Genomic DNA, 8,826 nt, shown 5'->3' with positions numbered 1-8,826 from the left:
TTTTTGGAGGGTGATCTGTTTGTTTGTGTAGGTTTTTTTTTACTTTTTAAAGCCACATGATTTTTACCCCCTTTTGTTCAGGATAATGACAGAAATGCATGACAAAAGTAATAAACAAACTAGTTCTTTATGATAAAAAATTAATCGTATAGTCATATATGCATAACGAAACATGAGTGTTGGTTTATAAACAAGAAATCAGTCTCATTGTGTTCACTCAAAACATGACTATATTTTTTCCAACTTTCTCTCCTTTAAAAGTTCTCACTGTGAAATGAATGGAAATTGAATTCATTATATATACATCCCCTTTGAGTGTCATTGCTCTGTTTTATTTGATAATTTTAAATTATCCATATCACTATAAGAAGACTGGTAGGCAGGATATTTTAATGAATACTACTTCTTTTACTGTATTTTTTTAAACTATGGTTAGCTAAGTTTTTTATGAGGTCTGTAAGAAACAGACAATATAGCTCTCATATGTGGGAGAAAAAACTTGCCAAACACCAAGATTACCTACCAAAGCAGAAAATAGCTGAACATTGAATATTTCTATCTGTGCCATGTCCAAACACAGTCAGGAAAGAGACATTGCACGCATGAGAAAAAATATCTTCTCCATGATTATCAGAGGTCAGCTGCCAGCTGTGGGCAGGTCTGTGTAGTGGCATTGTTGACCTGGGTTCATTAGCCGTGGCTAATGAATAAATCACTCCTGAATAATAATATTTATATATGAATCAATAAACCACTCCTGTTCCTGCAGAGCTTTATGGGTCTTCATGCCATCTGTAAGAAGCTTCTTTATAACTTACACAAAATACAAGTGCAGTAAAATCATACCATTTTTTTGCTTCTATTGGATATTATCCATGCTATGGGGTCCTTTCAAAGCACATTTTTCCAATGGAGTACACTAGCTACTTTGGAATACGTTAGCAGCTTGCAGTTAAGTGCAGTGAACTGACCAACAAAGTTTTAATTCTTCATGTTTAGGTGCATATATTGGTGGGCAGGCACAACCAGGCTGAAATTTCTCTTATTACATCTAAAATAAAATCAGGGAAGAGTTCACAATCCTCATCCTCTCTGTTGCTGTCATTGTTCAATGTTGGAGACTGTAGAAGAAAGTCAATTATTCTGCAAATTCGTAAGTTTGCAAGCATAGCATGTCTTTTTGGTTTAATTTTCTTCAGTTTAACTAATAGTGTGCTTATCTAGTGCAGGTACATCAGCCAAAATTTGAAGTCTGTGATAAGTCATTGTACCATAGGACACAGGGTGGATATAATGAACTTTTAAGCATCCAAGAATCAGTTAAAAGCAGTATGACAAATCTCTTTTGAGTCCACTGATATATGTTTACATGAAAAAGGATGGCAATATGAAAATGAGGGTAAAGCTAGAAATAAAGTATTTTCATTTTCCTTTAGATTTTTAAACAGCTGATGTTTATACTTGTATTAACACACTTGCTTGTCTTTGCAGTCAGTAGAGACAAATGGGTAATTCCAGAACACAATTCCACTGACCTATTTTAGATATTTTTGAAGTAACTAAGTGTCATTCAGATGCCTATTTCTAACCACTGAGAATAAGGGTAGCCGAGATGCTTAGCTCCAATGTCGCTACTACTTGGCAAGTTTCATTTGGTTTTAGGAATCTCATGTAAAGTAAATAAAATTCAAAATGTGACAGGCAAAGGCTCCTCCCCACAATGGAACTCTTCAATGTGGAGTTTTTGGGACCTTGCTGACCTCTCCTATGACCTTCCTGCAGACCCAGAACACTACAAGCCCTTTGGAAATGGTTGCTATATTTAATTCTGTCTGTCACCACAACTCATCACTGAAAGATAACGGGTGGGAACAGTAGCTTGCAATCACATGACAGGTAACCTTAGCCACCCCTTTGCCCTCAGCCAAGAGCAGGTATAACTTCTATTGGATTTGTCCAATGGTATTTTCTCATGAAAGTATTTTAATGATTTTATGAATTATTACTGAGAAAAAAAAAAACCACACTAAGCAACCTAACTCTCTTATGTTCAGCTACCCTAGATTTGTGAATAGGTGGGCTCTTTAGAAAAAAAAAAATCCTGACAAAGCTGTATTCAAATGCTTTGGCCATTCTAACTGCAGTAATTGTAAAATGTTCCTACATTCAATTTTATGGCCGTGATGGTTTTATATAAAACCTATACCCATTATTCCAGTAATTTKTATGGGACAGAAATATCTGTAGATCGAGATGGTTAATGTGCAGGCTAATGGGAGCAACAGGGTAATAGTCTGCCCTTAATTCACTGACTTCTTTCAAAGATCCAGCTCTCTGTGCAGCCTATTAATCTACTAATGAGTCAAACCATTTCTAAAGTATACAGCCATCAATTCCAGACTTGCAAGAATTTGTTTGCATCTTGCTGGTTTTCTTCAATGTCAAAGCACTATCCACAGTATCTATTTTAAGAAGTGCTTTCGGAAAGGATGTCCTTATCAGGAAAGATTTTTTATTTAATAGGAAAAAATATATACACAGTACACAGCCCAGTTTAACTAAAATTTAATGAAAAATATTCTATTGACATGAAAAAAAATTAAGTTTGTTTCATATCTGATTCCACAGTTCTACAGCATATTTTCATACTGGAAAATTGAAAAGCTTTAGAGGACTGGTTCTGACGTCATCTGTATTCACAGCTAATTCTGAATACTTCCTACGCAGAGTAACTGGGAGGGTTACAGACAGCTATGGGTTCTCTGGATAGATCTTTTTGTACTGCATTTTCTTTTCCTGCTTTTTGAGCTGTTTAATTGCCTAATTTTCACTTGCCAGACCTTTGTGTTAGGGTCTGCAACTATTGTGTAAAGCATCAATACCCTTTATAAATAGAATAGGCAAAATAATCTTTTCAGCCAGAGGAGATAGCACAGCTTATACATTATATCTGAAAAACGTACTTTTCATACATAGCTTTTACTGTTCAAAGAACAATTATAATCCACAAGACACAGCAGAGTATCCTAGCAAGCCCACGTGAAGAGTGAGCTAGTTAGGATACTAAAACAGGATAGTTGGGATCACAGAGTCTAATTCCCAGCCAAAGAAGGAAAACCAGGATTACCTTTGCATAAACTGTGATGTGCCTGTGAAGACATGGTCTCATTTTAATGCCGGGGTCTATGACGTATTTGAGGGCAAAGATTGCTTATGATGTACCTTGTATAAACAAATTTTATAACTAAATACATCTTAAAAGCTAATATTTTTTTAATACTTGAGAATTTCCATTTGAAAAGCTGCACAAGAAACTTCAAGGATTTTCTTTCCAACTAGCAGTTGCAGTTCTTGTCTCGGTATGTGAGTTCTTATATAGCTTGTTCGTTCTATATTAGAACAGCTAATATCTGAGGTTTAAGTCCTCCTCCTTTTGGCCTCATCTTCATCTGTTCAGGCATGCTGGCTGGCTGCCACTGCTCTGCAGCTGTCCAGGCTCTGTCTCTGTAGCTGGGGCAGTAGCCACACTATGTAACCTTAGTTTGACCACAACTTGGATTGTGTGCTTTGCTATTGCTTTCTGATCTCATTTTATGGCGGGTTCCAACCTGGTCTGTAGTATATTAGCTGAAGATCATCAGATTAATCCAGCGCTCTAAAAAACCTTGTGGTGCTGGTGCTATGCGAAGCAAAAACCTCTAGGATAAGGGACCAATGACTTCTCACAGTAGATAAAATCACTACAAAGAAAACGAAAAACTGCTTTTGCAGCAAAATATTTTATTCACATGGAACTGTAAGTAAGTAAATAAGGCATCTGGACATCAAATTCAGAGTAAGCTGCATCAATAAAGGTAATCTCATATTATTTCAGGTTACCAACTGAAATAATCCTGTTAATATCTTGAATGCATTGAATAAGCTGGAGAGATCCCAGAGCTGCCATTACATTGATGCACATTTTCAGAATAAAGGCACATGAAGATATCCAAGATTGCTTTACCTGGCCAATAGCTTTGAGTACAGTTGTAAGATGTGCATGAGTCACAGCAAAGGGCAAGCGAGGATCCAACAATTTTATGGAATCCTGATTTTTCTTTGGGAGAAACTCAAGTAAGTTCTTTTCACTATTTTTGTCAGGAACTTGGTGATTACATTATAACATTTTTCGAGTTTCTGGGAATTTCATCCTGTAGAGAACTGCAAGACAGAAACTGAGAGTACATTTCATATGATGCCATAATTTTTCTCTGTGTTCAGGCGGAGTTTAGAGAATAACAGCTCCCTCTGAAACTTATGCAAGGTAATTTTTCAGCAGGCAAGGCATCGAGAAGGTCCATAGATTGCATTGACTGTGTTTTCTAGAACAAGAGATTACACATATAGTTTACACCTGAGCACTTCCATATAGATGCCTAAAATTCCCATTTAAGTCTCACCCTAGACCACAATAAATTTTTGCATAATTCAAGCTTAACATTTCTGCAAACCCATGTACTCTCATATCACACTATCATAGCTGCAGGATGGTTCACATGTAGTATGTTAGGCAGCCCAGCGCTCAGTGGTGCATTTCAGAACCCTTAAGGAGGAAGCCTTTCCCTTTTTCCTGATAGTAAAGCAAACAGCATTAGGAACACTCAGGCATGATGTTTGAACAGCTAATCCAAGTCAGGTACCCATATAGAACAGACATCTTAATTCCCTGAGATTTAGAGCACTGACTTAATATTTGAGCACAACCAGATAATGAAAGACGTCTTCCTTCATGCACAATTAACGAATTTGACCGTAAAGAATTTTTAAGGACTTCCTCTGTTCAGACTCCTATGGTAGTACCTAAATCTCAGAGTTATATAGCATGAGCCTGAGCTAAACCATTTATTCTCCACTTTTCCTGTTGAATCTGGATCACAGCGCAGAAAAAGACTGAAACACTCAAAGGATTCATGAGAGAGAGAAAAAAAGCAAAAGAAACCTGTTTCTATCCTAATTACAAGGATGCTTCCTTGGGAGTGATGCTTTCTTACTTCTGGTTCTGTATATTATTCCAAGTATTATTTGCACAGTTTATGAAAATATGTTGTCAACTTCTTTTTAAATTATAATTATTGATATGTTGGACCCTTATATAATACATATTTAGGCAGATTCTGGAATTTTATCTAAAAAGCAAATTTTTTTGGTTATATAATTTCACCTTCTTTTAATAGTGAAATAAAAATATGTAAGTCCTGCTCCCTAAGAAATTTTGTAATCTAAGGAAGTTAGGCATATCTTATAACACAATGGTAATTTACAATTGGACAGTTGCATCTAAACTGAGAAATCCATACAAAAAATGGATCTAGACTGACCAAAATCTGTTATTTGGATTATAATGGAAAGATGAATCAGGTTTCAAAACAGCAAATGGTAATTTAAAACTTCTGGTGCATTTGTAATCTTTTAAAATTTGTTGGGTTTTTTTTTTTGTTTTGTTTTGGTTTTTTTTTTTTTTTTTTTTTTGGTTTTAACAGTCACAGAATGAGATATGAAAGGAAACATTCAACACTTAGAAGCAGAATTTGCAGAGGCACACAACTAATTCATGTCCAGTATCATAGTAAAACAAATACTAAAACAATGCATAAATAATAAAAACAGCAATTACTTTTTAAGATTTACAGACTGTTCAAATTACTCACATTATTTCTTTAACCAGCAACATGGACACATGCAAATTTTGTTAATGGATTTTGTGAATTTAATATGTTGCTTTCCTACTTAGTACTGTAATTGTAGTAACTCACACTATAAAAAATATTTGATGCAAGTGTTTTGCTCTATGTTCTTTCACTGTAAATGCAGAGAAATTTTTAGATACAATTCTTGTACACAGATTTTTAAAAGCATCTTTCAAAGAAAATTGAGAAGCAGAAGTACTTTTATGTTATTTTGTTGGTTGGTTGTTTTTTTTTTTGTTTTGTTTGTTTGGGTTTGGTTTTTTTTGTTATATTCAGTTTCACAAGAATTAATATTATCCTGGCATCATTTATTTCCTGTGGTCCACCTGAGTGGTTTAACAAAATATGTTAGTGGATCAATTAAATCACTTCTCTGGTGGAAAAAATGCCACTTTCCTTTCTAAAAAAGCCCCAAACCTTCTTTTCTGTGCCCACTCTCACAAAAATACCTCATGCTATCTCCCTACCACCAATATAGTTCTACAAGAGATCAGAACCCAGAAAGAATAGTTACCAAATGGTATCAGTTTCCTTCCATGTTCATGCAGGAGTTCACACTTTCTGTAGTCAGGAATTTGAGATAATAGTGACTTGAACAGAAAAATGGCTTTTAGGACTCTTTTAAAATGCAGCTACTAAGATCAACACATTCTTTTATTCACAGACATTGGCCTTTCCCTCCCTTCTCTGTGCTCATGCAGAGAAAACAGAATAGTTCCATTATTTTAAAATAAATATAAATTTCTCCAAAAAAAGTAATCACCTGCCCCACAGACAACCGTGGTCAGTTTGGCAGCAATACTACTGGTTGCATGACAGTATAAACACAGTAGCATGGAGGGCAAGAAGGGCATGTAAGTAGTTTTCTATTTTGGCAGCTGTAATTTAACAAATGACACCTTTCTCCTGGGATTTTGGATACCTGTCTTTCAGCAGTACAATCCTTCTTCACTTTGTTGCAATAATGATTTGTGTGACTGAATATGCCAAACTGCATTTCCAACAATAACTTGAACACAACCTCAGAGCTGGCAGGCATGAACTGCTGCTGTATTTTCAGTGATATTAGACAAAGCACTGATCAGGGAGTTGAGTTCATCAGTGACCTACCTGAGTTGTTAGCTCCCTTCCAGAAGAGAGGCTTATTATCTCTCCCAGGTTTCCAGATTGCTTTTCAATTATCTATTTATCTTGTACCTTTCTACTGACTAACTGCTTCAGCTGATAACTGCCAGCTGCCTCAAATTCTCTGTGATGCCTGATAGAGATCTTTCACAGTCGAGTCTGTTCCTGGAGTTACAATGTGCTCTGTTCTGTGTCACTGTGAGCTGCAAAAGAAAACAATTTTATTTGGCCTACAATAGACATGGTTGATGGCTACAGAGAAAACTAACAGCAATTGAAAGACATACTTTGGCTATATATTATCACAGAATTCTACACTCTAATCATACGTATATGAATTTTATCACAAAACCCAAAATACGTGTATCTCTTTCATTAACAGGACTAGGATTAAATTTTCTGCTAGTGGCAGAGATATCTGTATGAATGAGGGTGGACAATTATTAGCTGTGGATATAAAGCTTACAGAAGGTGGCCTAGATGATCTGCCAGTATAATATTAATGATATTATCCTGTGTATCACTTGGAGATGAGAAGAATGCATACCGCACCAGCCTTCCTATGGACATGAGAGAAGTTTGAGCTGTGTATTTAGGGGACCAAAATAGTGAAGAAAAAATAGAACATGATCAGAGTGTAATCCAACGTAGGCCAGACCCATACACAATCATAATCATGCACCCTTTAGATTCAGATTCTATGACAAGAAGACATAACCTGTGATGCAGTAGAGCCACCTAAACTAAGAAGAGGTCCTGCAAAATTCTGGGTTCAGCTAAACTGTTTGACAAGTGGCATGTGGGGAAAAGGGACTGTTCCAGTAGGTGACTTACCCAAATAGTTAGTGGAGAGACTTACAGAAAATACCATCAGGTATTCAACATTTTGTAGCAATTTTCTTTTTCTCTAGTAAAAAAGTAATACTTACAAACCTTCTATGCTAGTATCACTAAAAAACTCAAGCTTTTACACTATATAGCATTTAACATGAGACCTCTCAAAAATCTCTCTCTCTGTCATCTGGACACAAAATTAATAACCAGAGAGGTGACTCTTTTCATACACATAGGATAGAGAGGTAGGTTTAATTCCTTCCTAACAGTTAGCTCACTGAAAAAGACAGAAGGCCACATTCCAAGATATACACGTGCACACAGAGCTCTGAACCTTTGGTAACTTCTTACAATTAATGCAGAAATTATTAATTGCTATCACTCAAATATTTTTAATTCTTATCCTCAGAGGTAGCTATATACATTTTTCAATAATGGGCTTCCTACTGCAAAAGTACACCAAGACTGGAAAGATGTAGAATGATGGGGATTTTTTCAATCTGCAACAGGGAACCAAATTACTTCAGAGCCTTCACTCTATAGACACTCAGAGAGGAGTATATTCACTGTAAAAACATGATATGACTGCAATCAAAGTCAGAATAAAAACTTAATTCATGCATCAACTTCTAGTCTGAGGGTTCGTGGTAATTTTGTGACTGCTTTTTTGTAATTAAGCAGGTTTAAGACACTTAGCAACCTCTATCTGAACTTGTACAGACTGTAGGCCAGAATCACACACTTTTGAAACTGTAGCTAGTTTATATTCTGACTCTGCCTTGGACTAGAGAACACAAAACACAACAGTAAGCACACAGCAACAGTAAGTCAATTAACATCACCTTTCCTACAAAGGGTGTTCTGAAAAGAGGTATTGAAAGAAGATGTATGAAGCAAATAGGTATATACAGAAGATGTATAGGCCTGTAATGGTAAACATACTACAATATTATCTGCTATTTCTATATAGATGTTAATGTATGGAGTATAATATAAATACAAATTTATTTACAAGAACAAAATACATCAACTTTGTTATGCACTGTGTTGCACATAGCATGCAGAATGTACTGTGTAGTACAGCAAATACTGTGTATATGATATACCTTATCACATACATCACTGTGTAGGATTTATTATA

General features: G+C 35.7%; 1 long non-coding RNA gene across 1 annotated transcript; it reads right to left on the bottom strand.

Annotated features, from left to right (window-relative positions):
- Window positions 1-2,548: 2,548 nt before the first annotated feature.
- LOC130584423 (uncharacterized) lies at window positions 2,549-8,826 on the bottom strand. Its single transcript, XR_008966508.1, has 3 exons — window positions 8,528-8,826; window positions 6,837-7,054; window positions 2,549-4,361 (listed from the first exon to the last, which is right to left on the bottom strand). It is a non-coding gene; the product is annotated as an uncharacterized LOC130584423 (long non-coding RNA).

This window comes from Malurus melanocephalus, unplaced genomic scaffold (genome assembly GCF_030028575.1).
Source record: "Malurus melanocephalus ecotype Western Australia unplaced genomic scaffold, MMel_1.1 scaffold_705, whole genome shotgun sequence".
Classification (NCBI taxonomy): domain Eukaryota; kingdom Metazoa; phylum Chordata; class Aves; order Passeriformes; family Maluridae; genus Malurus; species Malurus melanocephalus.
This window is presented reverse-complemented; position numbering and strand designations above follow the sequence as displayed.